This window comes from Anabrus simplex, chromosome 1 (genome assembly GCF_040414725.1).
Source record: "Anabrus simplex isolate iqAnaSimp1 chromosome 1, ASM4041472v1, whole genome shotgun sequence".
Lineage (NCBI taxonomy): Eukaryota > Metazoa > Arthropoda > Insecta > Orthoptera > Tettigoniidae > Anabrus > Anabrus simplex.
In genome coordinates this window covers 1,112,165,173-1,112,185,864 of record NC_090265.1, presented here as the reverse complement: position 1 = coordinate 1,112,185,864, position 20,692 = coordinate 1,112,165,173, and positions in this window count along the sequence as shown.

Here is a 20,692-nt window from a genome sequence, read left to right as displayed (position 1 = left end):
TGATCTAAGATCAACTAATCAAAGTTCAATTTTGATCCCAGTTCATATGTGAGCGCTTGGCAACAGCGCAGAAACACCTGAGTATCGCGAGTCGCGTTGAGCAGTGATGGTGGTGGTGATTATTGTTTTAAGAGGAAGTACAACTGGGCAACCATCCTCTATATAACACTAATCAGAGGGAAAAATGGAAGGGATCCGACACTTCGAAAAATGAAGATATCGGCCAAAGTAAGACAAGGGCCACGAAGGGCGTGAAAATGAAAGACTCCCTAGCCCTCGCAAACCTAATAGCGTCGGGGTCGGAAAAGAACAAGAGTTGACCAAGGGTGATCGGATAGGATAGCTGAAAGTGAGGAGCCTGGCACAAGTAAGTGGAAGCAATGCCAGGACTCAGCTGAGGGCCCCGTGGTCGCCAACCCACGCTCCAAAGTTCAGAGCCCCTGAGGCATTTAGCAGTGAGAATCTTACTTCGTATTCTGTGTGCCAAGCGAGATAAAGAAGGAAAAAATGACTGAAATGAAGCAGAAAAAGAACCGTTCTCTTATTTTTTCCAAGTAGGACAAGGATGCCTTAGTTGAAATCGTACCTGGTGAGTTGGCCGTACGGTTAGGAGCAAGCAGCTGTGAGCTTGCATCCGGGATATAGTGGGTTCGAGCCCCAATGTCGGCAGCCCAGAAGATGGTTTTCCGTGGTTTCCCATTTCCACACCAGGCAAATGCTGGGGCTGTACCTTAATTAAGGAAACGGCCACTTTCTTCCCACTCCTAGGCTTTTCCTATCCCATCGTCGGCATAAGACCTATCTGTATCGGTGCGACTTAAAGCCAGTTCTAAAAGTTAAAAGAAAAGTTGAAATCGTGTTGGGAAAATATAAAAACATGTGCTCGATTATATGCTTGTTCTACAACTGTTTCGGCATTAAGTACTAGATTCAGCAGCCAACGACAACACTAATAGCAATTGTCTCCCAGGAGTAAGCCTATGTCTTCTGGAATGTCTTCTGTTTCGAACTGGGCATGCGCTCGGGAATTAATGAAGATATTGCTATTGTGAGCAGATCCTGGCCACCTTGATACGATATACAGGGACCTGAGCCCAGCATCACAAATAACTTGAACATTTAACGAAAACCACTCATGACGGTTCCTATAAACTTCTGCGTTATCGCCTCCAGGATATAAAGGTATGTGGGTACAATCTATAGCGCCTAGAACACCAGGCAAGTGTTGTACATCGAAAAAATCACGCATGATTTTTTTTTTGCTAGGGGCTTTACGTCGCACCGACACAGATAGGTCTTATGGCGACGATGGGATAGGAAAGGCCTAGGAGTTGGAAGGAAGCGGCCGTGGCCTTAATTAAGGTACAGCCCCAGCATTTGCCTGGTGTGAAAATGGGAAACCACGGAAAACCATCTTCAGGGCTGCCGATAGTGGGATTCGAACCTACTATCTCCCGGATGCAAGCTCACAGCCGCGCACCTCTACGCGCACAGCCAACTCGCCCGGTCACGCATGATTTTCCTGACGTCAATTTGTTCGGAAGGCATTTTGATAAACTCGTGTTTCAGTGCAGCTATGTCCGACTCGTTGGCTGAAAGATCAGCGTATTGGCCTTCGGTTCAGAGGGTCCCGGGTTTGATTCCCGACCGGGTCGGGGATATTAGCCTTCATTGGTTAATTCCAAAGGACCGGGCGAGTTGGCCGTGCGCGTAGAGGCGCGCGGCTGTGAGCTTGCATCCGGGAGATAGTAGGTTCGAATCCCACTATCGGCAGCCCTGAAAATGGTTTTCCGTGGTTTCCCATTTTCACACCAGGCAAATGCTGGGGCTGTACCTTAATTAAGGCCACGGCCGCTTCCTTCCAACTCCTAGGCCTTTCCTATCCCATCGTCGCCATAAGACCTATCTGTGTCGGCGCGACGTAAAGCCCCTAGCAAAAAAAATAATTTCAAAGGCCCGGGGGCTGGGTGTTTGTGCTGTCCCCAACATCCCTGCAACTCACACACCACACATAACACTATCCTCCACCACAATAACACGCAGTTACCTACACATGGCAGATGCCGCCCACCCTCATCGGAGGGTCTGCCTTACAAGGACTGCACCCGGCTAGAAATAGCCACACGAAATTATTATTATTGTGCAGCAGTACGTTTAAATACATGATGAATTGCTCTGCAGACTGTCACTGCATCTACATGCAGTAAATCACCAACGACTAACTGAAAACTTCCCCAGGCAAAGAATCTCAAAGTTAGTAACAGCATGTGCATTGGAGACAAAGGGTTATTTCTCTTGGTAGGTTTAACTAGAATATCACGCAACCTGAGTTCCTGAGTTCTAGCTGTTCTACGGCATCAGACGCTGTCGGGGTACTGCCACTAACATGTGAAACCGTCATGCCCTTTCCTCCTTCGTCAAACCATAGGGTTCTTTTGCCTTCTCCGCCATTGAGAAACGCATTTCCTCTTCTGCCGTCGAAGCCATTGAGCGTTTTTGTTTTACCTCAGTTGGTACGCGGGTGCTTATTTAGCAAAGCCTTACTCACACATGTCCTGTACATCTACAGGAACCTCCCCTATCAACCATTGGGACGCGCCGTGTCGAGGTTGAGGTCCCCCACCCCAGTGTCTTACGCAGGGTTATTTCTAGTCCCTACTCAATTCAGGACCAAACCCCTTGTAAGTTAACCATGCGGCTTGATATCAGTTTTGAAATATTTCGATATAACTAATACAAAAATAGGAAAGACTTAACGGTAGATGGTCGAACGGTTGGGTGGTCATCGTCATTATTTCGGTTTTCAAAATGAAGAAGTATAGCTATCAATTTCTGAAACAGAATCATTCTTTAGATATTTAAGTCGATTTATTAAATGTATTTTATGAACCACTTTGCAATATATATGTCTCTAATCTCATCCTGGATGGAATTCAATGAATGTACAGCTGCAGGTGTAAATGATTTACCAGCGGAGCTACTGCGGTAAATGAAGAAACTCAGCGGGGAAGTAGTTAATGACTCTCTGTGGAGACTCTGTTCTGAGATAATCCGGTTTTGTAATGTGAAGGGTACCATAAAGAAGGAAACAGAACATAGGTTGTGGTGGTCATTCAACCATAACCAGGATAACTGCAAAATTCCAACTGTGATGGAGTGCTGTACTGGAACATTACAATACATTAAACCGTACGTTAATTAAAGCTAAGTACATCACTAAAGTACATTGCCACTGTCCTTGAATATGTATTACAGCTTTTTATTATCGTCAAGCAGTAGTGGCCGATGGTAAGGTACCAGGGCTGCATCATAAACAATTGTGCAGTCCTACTGTATATGAGGTAATATTTCTCTTACGTTGACTCCACGGCATGGGTCTTGTAACTGGAAGCTTACATTGAGGAGACGATATTTCGCATCTCAGATGATTTTCAGTCTATCGATCTCAGTGGCGCTGTCTGTTAGGCGTTATCCCTTTGTTCTCAAGGTGTTGAGATCGAACCTAGCAGAGGTCAATGCCGTTTGAAGGTGTTTACATGTAACAAATCCGTGTCATTGGCTTCTGACACATTCAAGAACTCCTGCGAAACAAAATTCTGACACCTCTATATCTCTTATAACTTACAACAATTGGATGATTTTGTGCAACAAGCAACCAATCCTCAAAAATCTCTATTTTCATGTTTTTTACCGATCTAGCATCGGAAATGATCGATCTTTCCATATAAAGCGGTGTTTTATTTTCAACAAGGATCCAAACTATTTATGCCTGTCAAATATACGTTAAAACCCTAGTACTGGCAATGTTATTTCCTGTGGTGGCAGCCATATTTGGCAATTTCTACTTGTCGAAATAAAATACAAAATATCCGCAAGGTATGAAATAAATCTACGATGTTTTATATATCTACGTAAAGCTAATACACTGATGATTGTCATGGTGTCACGGAATTACATAAATATTTTGACTGTAAAAATGTACAGACTGTTCAAAAAGTGCAATTCCTAAATTGAAAGAAATAATACAATTTTCGATCATATATACACAAAACTGGAGCATGTCACAAACAAAATGAGATATACAGATTGTCAACAATGTACATGTAATGCACTACCAAAAGTTTCATAAATCTGAGAGGTATGTTCTTAATGATATTAGGAAAAATGTAATGGATGCAATCCTTTTGGGGCCGCGCCTTAGACCACGTTGTTATGATAGGTTACTTTATGGAAAGTTCGTCATCAATTTCACGTTCCGATATTTGATAAGAAATAGCTGATAAACATTCCAAATCTGACTCTGAATATGTCGGTTCTTTCTGAATAATCCCAAAGTCAGATCTTCCAACAAATCGCGCACTACTTCGTTACTAATTTTCCGTAATGAAGTGAAGATGCCATATTTAGACACACAATGTATTAAAATGTATATAATAAATCAAATAGCAATATATAAATATATAACTCACGCAGAAAGGAAAACTACGAAATAAAATGGAACTGAATATCAAATCAGAGCCCGTGTATGTTTGTTTACAAACATTACAAAAATTAACCAATGAAGGTGAAAATTCCCGACCCTGCCGGGATCCCTGTGACCAAAGGCCAGCACGCTAACCATTTAACCGTGGAGCCGGACACCTAGGAGAATAATGGACTCTGTTGTGAAGGGTAAGAGAAGTAGAGGGAGACCAAGATGACGATGGTTAGACTCAGTTTGTAACGATTTAAGAGGTATAGAACTAAATGAGGCCACAGCACTAGTTGCAAAATACAGGATTTTGGCGACGTTTTGTAAGTTCACAGAGGCTTGCAGACTGAACGCTGAAAGGCATAACGGTCTATAATGATGTGTGTGTGCGTGTATGTCCCTGGAGTTAAATTCTGAATACCCACTCGAGGTAGATTCTCTCCTAGACGTTGATTGTAGCATTTTTCACCTCTTACCATGGCCTCACTCCACGGCTTCAATTAACTATTGTTTACCGTGTTACTCTGCCTCATTAATGCATCCATTCCGCTTTGTTGTTCTTCACGGCCCTCTGGCTGTTAGCGTGACGACATGTCATTCGGTTGACCGGAAGTGTGTCATTTGTCCGAGCTTCGAACATGATAACAGTAGCTTCTGTTCTGTCCTTGTAAAAGCGTTCACGGCCTACTGCACTTGACAGGTAGCTCTGTACTCCAGGGGGCTAAGGAAACAAACCAGTTTATAATTAATTGTAGCTATTAGTATTCAAAAACTCATCCAGATGCGTCTTACGCCTTCACTAGCCGCATTACACAATGTTTAAGAGGTTTCATACTGTAGCGAAAGTATATTTAGGAAAATATTCAGTACCTTAAAACTGTCTGAGGGTTTTTATTGAAATATAGCCCACATGTAGTTTATTCAGCGTTTCACACGGTGTTGAAAAATAAATATTGTATGATGCGATTGGATGTTAACTGTTTTTAAATTATTTTCTCATATTTTTCAAAATGCTATGTCCCCAAGAGCACAGAAAAAATACGCAATGGAAATTTTCACCCTCTTTTAAGAAAAATATTTCTTATACATAAACGAGAATAGACAATATAGAAATTATTGAAAGTATATACTTTTTTGGTAGTGTTTCATCTGTAACCCCCATTTTTAATTGAATGTGACCATTTTGATTCATCCTCGAGAACAACGACGTCTCATAAATTCTGTAAAATGTAAGACAGGGCCTCTCAAACGCCCAAAATCTCACGCGTGCAGACAGCGGCGTAGAGTTCCTGTGCACAGTGCATCGGTTCCACTCGACTCAGTTCGGACCAACGCTTCGTCTCTGGGCTACTCGGCTAATCTCGGCTCAACTCGGCTCGGATTTGGAGCGCTACGGAGCATGTGAGGAAGAGGGTGACAGGGGGAGCGAGCGAGACAGGCGTGGGGAAAGAGAGAGACAACGCTATTGCTCCATGTCGTGGAGAGGCGGGGATGGGGGGGGGGGTGCATGCACTCTGGTCAACCAAGCGACGTCGTCTTTTGCACCGTGCACAGTGCATGCACAAGGCGCATGCATCCTGAGAGGCCCTGATGTAAGAGAATCCCCCAGTTAAATTATGACATTATCGCTGCTGTGCTAAAACCACGAATGTAACAATGCCTTTCCTATCCATTATTTCCCTCAAGAATGGTCACGCCTCCCAGCCACATAGTGATATGCAGTCTATCAGAACAATTTTCGCTGAGTTCATTTACCTACGTGAGTGTGAAAAGAAAAATGAGCTTTACTGTATCGTACTTTTTTTTTTTTACAAGTTGCTTTACGTCGCGCCGACACAAATAGGTCTTATGGCGACGATGGGACAGGGATGGGCTAGGAGTGGGAAGGAAGCGGCAGTGGCCTTAATTAAGGTACAGCCCCAGCATTTGCCTCGTGTGCAAATGGGAAACCACGGAAAACCATCTTCGGGGCTGCCGACAGTGGGGTTCGAACCCACTATCTCCCGAATACTGGATACCGGCCGCACGTAAGCGACTGCAGCTATCGAGCTCGGTACTGTATCATACTGTAGATATGTATATTTGGATACATTTTCCTTTACACATGCGCATGGGAAAATAAACTCAACGAAAATTCTTCTGATGGACTGTATATCATTATGTTGCTGGGAGGCGTGACCAGTCTTAAGGAAAATACCGGGTAGGAAGGGTATTGTCACATTCGCGATTTTGGCACAGCAGCGACGATATGAGGTCAAAGAATAGTTTGTTTGTTTATTTATTGATCAAGAGACTAAACGGCACAACAAACGTCATGCGAGATACAGAACGATGATGTTTTCATACGCAGTGCCCACAGTTCTTCAGTAAAATACACATATTTCCCATCAACAAAAACCAGGGAATTTCAGGGTGAAAACTAGTAAAGAGACAAGAGAAAATGTCATACTAAGATGAACTTGTGTTTAGTCCTCAGCCCGAAGGCTGGTTGGATCCTCAGCAGCTCCGCCATCAGCTGTCATAAATGGCGTAGGCATCACTGAAGAGGTTTACTAGGGAAATGAGGAGTGAGGTAGTTTCCCGTTGCTTTCCTCACTGAGCCAGAAGTTGCTATTACATATCAGTCTGCCAAGCCCACTGAAATGCATGCACCAACTGACCCTATGAGCAACATTTTCACACCATTCATAGCAGGGACTGGCTGCAGAAGGAATGGCATTACTAGCATCACTCATACCTCAGTCACTTTCATCTTGTCAAAGCTATTATTCTTTCACCGGTAATTGCGCAGCACATTCCATTGTTTTGGTCATGAAGGTGTTTCTCATGCAGTATAATTATTTGTAACTTCAGTAACCGTAGTTTTGTGTATCAAGACATCCGTGTCAGTGGACCCAACCTTCATACGAAAGCAAATTGAGATACACGTCATACATGTTATTAATAATACATTCACAGCATCTAATCCTACAATGAGGCTCACCAATTTTAAGTACTTGTACTACAGTAAGCTTGTAGAACTTTAACACAGGTAACTTCGTCGCCATTCTTACAAAGCAGTAGGAAACCCGCGATTGCTTAGAAACCTAAGAGATTTTGTAGGGGATCTGTCGACCCTAAACATATAAAAGCAATACTTACTTGAACATTAGATCAAGTCCCGGGGTACCTATCCGAATCCTAGGCCTTAATAACTGCAGTTCTTGACAGTGCCACAAACCTCACATAGAAGTTAGTTTTTGCTAGACAATATCTATACCAAACCAAACCAAACCCCATGGCACTACAGTCCTTGAAGGGCCTTGGTCTACAAAGCGTCCGCTGCTCAGTCCGAAGGCCTGCAGATTACGAGGTGTCGTGTGGTCAGCACAACGAATCCTCTCGGCCGTTATTCTTGGCTTTCTAGACCGGGGCCGCTATCTCACCGTCAAATAGCTCCTAAATTCTAATCACGTAGGCTGAGTGAACCTCGAACGAGCCTTCAGGTCCAGGTAAAAATCCGTGACCTGGCCGGGAATCGAACCCGGAGCTTCAGAGTGAAAGGCAGGCACGCTACCCCTACACTACGGGCCCGGAGACGATTTCTATACACATCATAAAATGTATTGATAGTCGCGGGACATGATAGAAATTGATTTCGGTTCGCAAACTTAAGGTCAACCGAGTCAAAAAATGGGAACTAATAACTATAGAGTTGTTCTTAATTTGAATTGATGCCAATGTGATTAAAACGTGCTTGCCGACGTAATGAGAGTGTAGACACCACTTTTGGTGTATATTTAAGAAAATACAACGGTAATAATAATAATAATATTAATAATAATAATAATAATAATAATAATAATAATAATAATAATAATAATAATAATAATAATAATAATAATAATAATAAAGCCGTCTGAGAATTAAAACCTGATATACGTTTATAGAACCATCGGAGATGGACTTCAGTGGCACAAACGACTAGTCTTTTTACTTCTATTCCCAAGAAAATGGGTTCGTTCCCTTCCGGGTTTGTCTCGTTTGAGAGTACTGTTTGCTTCCGGCACATTAAAGAAATCTAGAGCGTCAAAATTCCGACACTATGCCGTCTCCTAAAGAAATTCAAAGGACGTTAAAATTATAATATTATTATTGAACCAAGATAGCTCATTATGCTTAAGTCCAGATGCTCCTGTCTGTGCATGTAAAAATAATTGGAATTTTCGAATGCCTTTACCGGTTATTTCTGACCTGATTCTCATGGTTTCCATTTCAAATTCAACAAATGGTTAAAAAAAGTATGTTCCTAAGCACACCTATTATCCTTCTTTATTTCTATCTTTCTTATATTAAACATCCGAGCTTGTAGTTTTACGTGACTTGATTTCGTTATCATAGCCACGGGATTTCCACAGGTACGTGACATGATGTTTCATTTCAGGAATACGCTGGCGAGGATTCAAAGTCGGAAGTCAGTACGATGAAAATCGCATATTATATCATGACCCTTTCTTTCTTCCTTTCTGTTTCTGTAACACATTCTCCTCATTGTTAATGGATTATGTGCATGCACTATAGGTTGATAAACTTATTCAGTTGTAGCCTACAGCTACAGCTACAGATACCAAATTAAATACGCAAGCGAAAATGCTTTCCAACCCAGCTGGAGAAAACATGTTTGGTTGTGAGTCACGTTTCAAGATACATCTGTTCTTCTGTCACTCTTTATTACAGCTAACTACAGTTATATACTGTAGTATGTTCGCTATGTCCGCCTCTGTAGTGTAGTGGTTAGTGTGATTAGATGCCACCCCCGGAGGCCCGAGTTCGATTCCCGGCTCTGCCACGAAATTTGAAAAGTGGTACGAGGGCTGGAACGGGGTCCACTCAGCCTCGGGAGGTCAACTGAGTAGAGGTGAGTTCGATTTCCATCTCAGCCATCCTAGAAGTGGTTTTCCGTGGTTTCGCACTTCTCATCCAGGCAAATGCCGGGATGATACCTAACTTAAGGCCATGGCCGCTTCCTTCCCTCTTCCTTGTCTGTCCCATCCAATCTTCCAATCCCTCCACAATGCCTCTATAATGCACTTTGAAATTTGCAATGATGCCCAAATGGAGAAACCCTGTTCAGCATAGCAGGTGAGGCCACCTGGGCGAGGTACTGGTCATTCTTCCCAGTTGTATTCCCCGACCCAAAGTCTGAAGCTCCGGGACACTGTCCTTGAGGCGGTAGAGGTGGGATCCCTCGCTGAGTCCGAGGGAAAAACCGAGCCTGGAGGGTAAACAGATTAAGAAGAAGAAGTGTGTCCTGCGTAACGTCACCATGCCGGAGCCTCGCTACCTGCTGCACAGCCAACCTGACGGGGGAAGGGCCAGGGCGCATTGGTCAGACTCTGCTGCAGTTACGAGTACCGTAACTGGCCGCTACGCCGCTGGAGGCCTCGAGGAGTGTAGACATAACGAGATCCACGGACCGAGAACCTTCCATATTTTGAGATTTCCACAGGGTTCGAGTAACCGGTGTATCTCGTAGGGCCGCACAAGTGTATATATGCCAAGCGGTCGATGCTAGCACCAGTATATGAAAATCAAGACAAAGCAGAGGTGATAGCCGACTCACTCGAAGAGGCCTTTAAGCCCAATGACGAACCGTCGGACCCCGCCTTCATTAGGCAAACAGAGGCCAAGGTAGCGGAATTCCTAGCAAACGCACCTAAGCCCGAGGTTAAGAAGACTAATATCCACGAAATTAAGTGGATAATAGATCACCTTAACCCGAAGAAGGCACCCGGCCCAGATGAGATTCAGAACATAATATTCAAAAAGCTAACACCGAAAGCCCTCGCACTACTCACTAAAATATACAATGCAATGTTCCAATTGCAGTATTATCCGGAACAGTGGAAAAAGGCGAGAATCCTTGTATTCGGCAAACCAGGCAAGGACAAATCTAACCCTAATAATTACAGGCCCATCAGTCTCCTGGACGCCCTCAGCAAAGTATTCGAGAAAATACTGCTGAAAAGGCTCATAGCACATATCAAGGAAAGAGGAATCATTCGAAACGAACAATTCGGTTTTAGAAACGGCCACTCCGCCCCGCAACTGCTTACCCGGGTCCTAGAACAAGCGACCATCGGACTAAACAAGCGGAGGGACACAGGCACGGTATTCCTTGATATCCAGAAGGCATTCGATAAAGTCTGGCACGAAGGCCTATTAGCGAAATTAATAGACCTCGAATTCCACCCAGGGTACATAAGATTAATTAAATCATACCTGGAAGGCCGAGAGTTCCAAGTAGATGTTCATAACACACTGTCAAGCACGCGACCGATCAGGGCGGGCGTAGCCCAGGGGTCACTAATAGGGCCAATCCTGTTCATTCTATTTACGAATGACATGCCGACAGCGGAACTCACTACCACGCACCTCTACGCGGATGACACTGCTATCACAGTACAACACTTTCAGCTAGCATGCACCCGAAAGAGACTACAAGTAGCACTGCGAACTCTCGAGCCCTGGCTAACCAAATGGCGTATCAAGGTCAACGTTGACAAATGCCAAGCTGTGATGTTTACTAGGAAGAACAGACGCACACATAGGCCAGCCAACATAAAACCGCTCAAACTATTTAATCGAGATATAGCATGGCACGACAAGGTCAAATACCTAGGAGTAGTCCTAGATAGAAAACTAACCATGCTATATCACATTAAAGACATCCAGCGGAAAACAAACGCACGACTGTCACAGCTCTATCCGATACTGAATAAAAGATCCAGTATTAACAAGCGAGTAGCAATAAACATGTAGAAGGCCCTAATTAGGCCGATAATAACGTACGCAGCTCCCGCCTGGGGCTACATTGCTATGACGAACCTGGATAAGCTGGAACTAATACAAAACAAATGCATTCGAGCAGCGGCTAGACTCCCGTATGACACACCAATACGCCACCTACGCGCAATTGCGAAAGTCAGCTCGATAAGGCAACACATACGAAAGCAAACACTCCGAATGTACAAGAAGTCCTGGGGTAGTAAGGTCAACCCACTAATCAGTGGAATAGGACGCTATGACGTCGACCTATACACCAAATACCCCACACCGAAACACATTCTGTTCAGGCACAGGGCCAGGAGGCCGGGGGCCCAAAACCGCCCTCGCTCTTAAACTGACACCAACTCACTACACCGCACCACTTAACACTATGCACACACACCACAACACCTGTATATATGTGCATGCTTGTTTACTTCCTACGTCCTTGTCCTAGATTATGTTATTACTATGTTACAGATTTGGCCAAGCGAGGGAGGATTGAGAGAAGAAGTACAACACGACGAAGGCAACACAGCCAAGAAAGAGACGATCCAATCCAACCCCGCCCCCACCAGTGACAAAGGAGTGGACGAAAAACCCACCCCTGTTAATACCATTAACTATTAATCTACTAATTGTACTTGTACTTGTTCTACAGGACACGAGAGCGGAAAAGCGGCCCGCACTCTACAGAAGAAAAGTAATAATGTATATTGAACCCTTTAGGTCCATATTGAGGGGTACCTACCTTCCTTACCTATCAGCAAAGTTCATGAGATCTGTCTCTTGGGTCGTTTCGGGTTCTTCGTCACTTGCTGAGGTAAAGGTAGGGTTCATTAATTCTAATCTATCTACCGGAATTAAAGGTCTGTTTAAAAGATTCCTATTTATTCAGGAAAATTCTGAAGCATGTCAATGGTATCATAGAAGTCAATTGTGTCCACTGGACACCACAATCATTTTACATAAATGTCAGAACACTGGTGTGAGACTTTAACGTAATTGCCTGATGGGCATTCTTACTAGAAACCATTGTCTCAATTATTAATCATTTAAGAAAGGAAAGTCTGGAAATCCTTAAATTCGGCTTCCATGTGAGACCACATGTACCATCATAGTGATTCGTTATGGTCCAGCCCTCGTAACACGAACTCTGGACTCTGAGTATAATTAAGGCAGTCCAATTGGTGTGTGCCACACAGTGGTTCTACGGCATGGACCCTTAATTGAATCGATGTGACCTGCGTCTATGTCATGGACCGACATCTAATCTTCTAAGTTACTTTAAAGTCATTGTGGATGATGACCGCAAGGAAATGATGCTACAATGGCATATGGCCCTAATCTAAGTCACTAAGGTTGATGACCCCCTGACCATCCAAGTTTCTAGGCTGAAGGCTAAACACAATTAAGTTACATCGGTTTATGACCAAAGTTCCACTTTACTATCCCCAGCACATTCACTGCTCAATCAATCAAAATTCAATAATTACAACAATAGCAATGCTCACAAACTTTGTGGCAGAAAAATCCATTTCCTTCGGATATGTCCCTTTAATCGTTACTTTACATGTTAATATTCCCCAGAAAACAAACTAAATTTTCCAGAATGCATCTCCAAGTTATTCGCTTGATTAAAGTTATTTCAAATGCGGTTTCACTGAATTTAATAATTAAATAAATTTAAATGATTTAACGAAATATAAACGAACAACAAATTTTATCTCCGCGGACTCTGGTTTCTTCACAAATTTCTACGCAGCTGTGATGTGAGTTCAATATTGCGATGTTTATCTGGCTGGAAAAGAATTTTTACATAATTCATGTCCAGCTACATATATCCCATCTCGTGATATCATGCTTAAAAATCTAATCTAGTCCTAACCGTTATTAACACTTGGATATCCTAATAATCTACGCACAAACCAAACAACTCGCCATATCATTACGATGTCATATCTCGTCATTACCATTATGAATTTTGCACACCCCTCGCTAACAAACCGATCGTCACGACCATCGCTCTATATTTTGGACAACCCTGAAACTGGGTTACTCTGTTCCTTATACTCAAAGTTCGTGATTTCAAATGTTCACTACGTCCCCATTTACAGTATTTCACAATACTTAGATCATTACCGGCTATGAATTTTCAACTAAATCCAGCATTTTAACGTTTCCCCTGGCCGAGAATTACAGTACAATCTCAACTCCACTCTTTTTCGCGTTATCATAGCTGAGGTCTCTCACCCCATGCTCGCTTGGCAGTTACATAAACCACCCGGTTCGTTCTACCTGACTGACTTCTCCAAATGCCCCCTTTAAACTCTGCCGACATGATTAAACAAATACGATATTCTAACCAACAAAATGCACAGATATGCTTCAAGATGCCCACACTAATTATACGCGTCGCCAATTATACCGCTGTGGATTTCTATGAATTCCTTTCCATTCTCAACATTATAAAATATTCCTCGGGCTATCATATCCCGGCTTCAAATGACAGGACTCTAACCTGATTCGCACATCTCATCTCAACTTATATAAAACAATCCTCGGGCTTCCGTGTCCCGGCTTCAATGACAGGTCCAACCTGATTCACAAATCTCATATCAACAAACTAACCTCTGTTTCCCAGCTCCACAATTATCATCGACAAAGAACTGGAATAAAATCCTTACTAGAAATCCCGACGTCTAATATCGCACAATGCATTACTCATGAATAACTTCGCATAAATGATATCGTATTTAATAACTTGATTTTTACGAGAAATGACTGAAACATTCTACTAGATCTTTTATTGTCAGTCAGACACAGTTTAAAATGGGCATTAAATAAAACGTTTCTCTCCGTGACCAAATTCATCACCCTAGGTTCTCATCCAACAGCGTGCTTCCACTCGATTGAAAATGAGTGACCATGGATTATTATTATTATTAACGTCAAATTGCAGACAGAAGAATTTTACGTCGAATGAACATCTTAATTTGACATCACAAAATATAGGCAGTACACTCACACGGATGACGATCTACATTGGACGTGATATCACTTCGGAATCCTGTTCAATAACTTTTTACAACATTATACGGCCCTCGCAAGACTTCAAAATTTTATCCAAGTGGAAAATAAAACAAATGACTCTTTTAGTCGTACTCTCACATTTACAAAACTTAGTAGGGCGACCACTGCGTCGTATATCCCCATTCAAATACACTTTTAGAAATCACGAGACGAGATATAAGAGGTAGTAAGATGGAAAGCCACCTACCTCATGTCGTCACGCCAGTATTCGTCTTAGGGCTCACCTGTGACCCTGGCATTTTATTTAGCCATCTTTACATTCATGGCTGTACATCTCATTATGTTTCTTCAGGTTTCCTGGAATAAAGCATAAAAAAAAGAAAATACCCTTCACTTGATTGCTTGAACGCACACGATGGACTATAATTATTTCCGCACACGAATTACTTAATCACATTAGAATTTATTCAGTACTTTAACCGTCCTATCTGGTACAGTTATTTCACTCAAGAAAACTATCTCCTCATGGAGTCAAGTCTTAGCCGCAATGGCTAAAATCTGCAGTTGAACTCAGTCTACTTTCGTTGGTTTGATTTCGCAGAGCAGCTCAACAATTTTTCGTCCGCTTTGTATCACAAATGCCGGAGAAGGAAGCTTCGTCATGGCGTCCCTTCATATTTATAGCAGTTACCCCCTCTCTTCGGATCTCTCCCTTTTGCCGCCAAGAAATTTCCTATAAACTTTCTGACTTACCTAAACTGTAATTTCAAGAGTTTTGAAAGTGACTACATGCTTGCTACATTTCTGGCGGTAGTGTTCATGGACATTTAAAAATTTTACGGGTTCGATTTGTGAGATGATTGACCTCCTTTAATAGGCACTATATTTTTTGACTTGGCGTGGTCACGCCATGTACACGCGCTTTGAAATAGTTCATAAAAATGACTTGAGATTCTTCCGCCGTCGACACGTGTGGTTGACGTCACGTACCCCAGAGCGTGGGACCGAAGGTAATCACCCCCTCGTCACGTGTCAAATCCATGCTATCAAGAATCCAACTTTTAATTTAATTGTTACATTATGCATAATGTTCTTAGGGCACAAAAGTCATGGGTTCATATTTCCCCCAAGACACGAATTCCTTTCGCGCAGTGACAAGGAATTTCCTTTAAATACTCCAGATGGCGAAATTTCTAATTTTGACGTCTGATGAAACATGACCTTTGAACATAAATTCCTTTCCTCTCTCTTATGCAGTTGTTCATCTTCTGGTGTACGGATACTGGTTGATGCCTTCAGCTTCCTGGTAGTTCTTGGTTGCTTGGAGAGTTTGGGGTTGCGGGGTAGATCTCCAGTGAATTGCAGTTGACTTATTGAAAGTTAGGTGGTTCGTCCTTCCAACTTCTCGACGAACTTGCATTCACATCAAAATGCGAAGTTTCTGGGTTTAAATCCCTGTCCTCATTACTGTCGTTGTCACTGACTTTCTTCATTTTTGCAGGTGGTTTACCGTTCTTCTTCATCATCATCATCCTCATCTTCTTCATTTTAGCAGCTGGCTGACCCTTCTTCATCATCATCATCCTCATCTTCCTTTTAGCAGCTGGCTTACTCTTCTTCTTCATCATCATCCCCAGGTTCTTCATTTTAGCAGCTGATTTACACATCTTCTTCATCATCATCCTCATCTTCTTCATTTTAGCAGCTGGCTTACACTTCTTCGCATTTGCTTTATCCTTTCTTGACGGACTATAATCGTCATCGCTGGCATCGTCGTCTGAATTTTCGTCCCTCTCATCACTGCTGCTTTTCTTAGGCCTCTTCTTCTTATTGGCACCAAATCGTTTAGGTTTTGCTTGTTCCTCTTCAGACCCATGCCATAGATCAGAATGTCTGGATTTGTAATTATTCCACCTTCTATCGGCTTCATTTCCACAACGGCGTCTGCGTCTTTGGTAAGAATTTTCCCGACATCGACCCTGGTTCCTCCTACATGGATCACGGCGTCTATTCCACTTTCCGTAGAGGTAGCTAAGCTGTTCACAGTTCGTACTATCCTGGATTGGTATGGTTTCAAATCGTTGCCCATTATTTTCTTGTATGACTGCTTGCGAAACATCCCTTTCCGGTCTACTCTCTTGGATGTGGTTTACAACATTCACTTGGTTTTCCACATGCGTAGTTACTTCTGACGCTGATTTGAGAGACTGCATGTCATCTAGCTGCTCCAGTGTAGTGTCCGGTTTAACATTCACTATTTCTAACTTCTCCTTCAATTCTTTCGCATCCGCCCTTATATTTTCACTTAATTCCTTCAAGTCTGCTTGTACCTCCTCAATACTCCTAGGCGTTTCTTCCGGAGTCGTACCTAATTTTCTTATATCCTCTTCTACCTCTGTCTTCAGATCGGCCCTAAGCTCAGCTTGATCTGACATCAACTGCTTATGTAGATCTCTACTTCCGTTGACGTGCCTATCGAGGTCTCCTCTACTTATGTCCCGATTTTCCCTGAGAACACGATGTAGCTCGCGAGTTTCTATGAACTGCTGATCAATGTTATGTTTAAATTCACCAATGTCCTTCCTAATATCAACGCTAGCTTCCTTACAACTCTCCTGAGTGTCCTGCACTTTAATGTCAACATTTTGAACAACTTCCTTCATACCTTTTAATTCTACATCTGCACTATCTAATTTATTGTCCACTGTCTCCAGCTTATTATCCAACCTTACACCCATAGATTTAATACTCTCACTTATGTCCTTCCTATCGGCATCCATTCTCTCCATAAAGTCCTTCTTATTATTTTCCATCCTCTCCATTAAGTCCTTGATCATTTGGGCCACCTGCCCTTGGGCCAATTCTCCCTCCTGCATAAACATACTGTATTTAACAGAAAACGATAGGTCATCGGTGAGCCCGAGACTTCAACGGCGTATAATAAGACTACAACGATAAACATCACAACATCCTTCTATCTAACACATCACACTGTTAATGCAACATTCTCTAAACATTTTATTTAATAAAACGTGAACCGCAATGTTCACTCGATCAAAGTGATCAGCCAAAACACTCAAACCAGTATTCAAAAATTTGGGAAATTACACTAACACACTTAAATTATACCTTTCATTCAGTAGATAAATTATTCTCATAGTGGTATCTCCTAGCCTTACTCATCGGGCGTTTATCTATTTCTTCGAGTTCACTACCAACTCTGGCGCACGATTTTATCATCCATAATGTGGCATAGCCTCAACATTATTTCTCATTTCCTCTAGTACACGATCTTTCCAAAATATCCTTATCGTTATCGTGACTTAGGTTCCCTCATCGTTATCGTGACTTATGCCCCATCGTTAAGTGACTGATGCCCCACGTTGGGCGCCATTTTAATGAACCCTTTAGGTCCATATTGAGGGGTACCTACCTTCCTTACCTATCAGCAAAGTTCATGAGATCTGTCTCTTGGGTCGTTTCGGGTTCTTCGTCACTTGCTGAGGTAAAGGTAGGGTTCATTAATTCTAATCTATCTACCGGAATGAAAGGTCTGTTTAAAAGATTCCTATTTATTCAGGAAAATTCTGAAGCGTGTCAATGGTATCATAGAAGTCAATTGTGTCCACTGGACACCACAATCATTTTACATAAATGTCAGAACACTGGTGTGAGACTTTAACGTAATTGCCTGATGGGCATTCTTACTAGAAACCATTGTCTCAATTATTAATCATTTAAGAAAGGAAAGTCTGGAAATCCTTAAATTCGGCTTCCATGTGAGACCACATGTACCATCATAGTGATTCGTTATGGTCCAGCCCTCGTAACACGAACTCTGGACTCTGAGTATAATTAAGGCAGTCCAATTGGTGTGTGCCACACAGTGGTTCTACGACATGGACCCTTAATTGAATCGATGTGACCTGCGTCTATGTCATGGACCGACATCTAATCTTCTAAGTTACTTTAAAGTCATTGTGGATGATGACCGCAAGGAAATGATGCTACAATGGCATATGGCCCTAATCTAAGTCACTGAGGTTGATGACCCCCTGACCATCCAAGTTTCTAGGCTGAAGGCTAAACACAATTAAGTTACATCGGTTTATGACCAAAGTTCCACTTTACTATCCCCAGCACATCACTGCTCAATCAATCAAAGTTCAATAATTACAACAATAGCAATGCTCACAAACTTTGTGGCAGTAAAATCCATTTCCTTCGGATACGTCCCCTTAATCGTTACTTTACATGTTAATATTCCCCAGAAAACAAACTAAAATTTCCAGAATGCATCTCCAAGTTATTCGCTTGATTAAAGTTATTTCAAAATGCGGTTTCACTGAATTTAATAATTAAATAAATTTAAATGATTTAACAAAATGTTAAAGATCAGTAAATTTTATCTCCGCGGACTCTGGTTTCTTCACAAATTCCTACGCAGCTGTGATGTGACTTCAATATTGCGATGTTTATCTGGCTGGAAAAGAATTTTACATAATTCATGTCCAGCTGTATATATCCCATCTCGTGATATCATGCTTAAAAATCTAATCTAGTCCTAACCGTTATTAACACTTGGATATCCTAATAATCTACGCACAAACCAAACAACTCGCCATATCATTACGATGTCATATCTCGTCATTACCATTATGAATTTTGCACACCCCTCGCTGACAAACCGATCGTCACGACCATCGCTCTATATTTTGGACAACCCTGAAATTGGGTTACTCTGTTCCTTATACTCAAAGTTCGTGATTTCAAATGTTCACTACGTCCCCATTTACAGTATTTCACAATACTTAGATCATTACCGGCTATGAATTTCAACTAAATCCAGCATTTTAACGTTTCCCCTGGCCGAGAATTACAGTACAATCTCAACTCCACTCCTTTCCCGCTATCATAGCTGAGGTCTCTCACCCCATGCTCGCTTGGCAGTTACATAAACCACCCGGTTCGTTCTACCTGACTGACTTCTCAAAATGCTCCCTTTAAACTCTGCCGACATGATTAAACAAATACGATATTCTAACCAACAAAATGCACAGATATGCTTCAAGATGCCCACACTAATTATACGCGTCGCCAATTATACCGCTGTGGATTTCTATGAATTTCTTTCCATTCTCAACATTATAAATATTGTTCGAGTTATCATGTCCCGGCTTCAAATGACAGGACTCTAACCTGATTCGCACATCTCATCTCAACTCATATAAAACATTCCTCGGGCTTCCGTGTCCCGGCTTCAATGACTGGTCCAACCTGATTCACAAAACTAACCTCTGTTTCCCAGCTCCACAATTATCCTCGACAAAGAACTGGAATAAAATCCCCACTAGAAATCCCGACGTCTAATATCGCACAATGCATTAATCATGAATAACTTCGCATAAATGATATCGTATTTAATAACTTCATTTTTACGAGAAATGACTGAAACATTCCACTAGATCCTTTATTGTCAGTCAGACACAGTTTAAAATGGGCATTAAATAAAACGTTTCTCTCCGTGACCAAATTCATCACCCTAGGTTCTCATCCAACAGCGCGCTTCCACTCGATTGAAAATGAGTGACCATGGATTATTATTATTAACGTCAAATTGCAGACAGAAGAATTTTACGTCGAATGAACATCTTAATTTGACATCACAAAATATAGGCAGTACACTCACACGGATGACGATCTACATTGGACGTGATATCACTTCGGAATCCTGTTCAATAACTTTTTACAACATTATACGGCCCTCGCAAGACTTCAAAATTTTATCCAAGTGGAAAATAAAACAAATGACTCTTTTAGTCGTACTCTCACATTTACAAAACTTAGTAGGGCGACCACTGCGTCGTATATCCCCATTCAAATACATTTTTAGAAATCACGAGACGAGATATAAGAGGTAGTAAGATGGAAAGCCACCTACCTCATGTCGTCACGCCAGTATTCGTCTTAGGGCTCACTTGTGACCCTGGCATTTTATTTAGCCATCTTTACATTCATGGCTGTACATCTCATTATGTTTCTTCAGGTTTCCTGGAATAAAGCATAAAAAAAAGAAAATACCCTTCACTTGATTGCTTGAACGCACACGATGGACTATAATTATTTCCGCACACGAATTACTTAATCACATTAGAATTTATTCAGTACTTTAACCGTCCTATCTGGTACAGTTATTTCACTCAAGAAAACTATCTCCTCATGGAGTCAAGTCTTAGCCGCAATGGCTAAAATCTGCAGTTGAACTCAGTCTACTTTCGTTGGTTTGATTTCGCAGAGCAGCTCAACAATTTTTCGTCCGCTTTGTATCACAAATGCCGGAGAAGGAAGCTTCGTCATGGCGTCCCTTCATATTTATAGCAG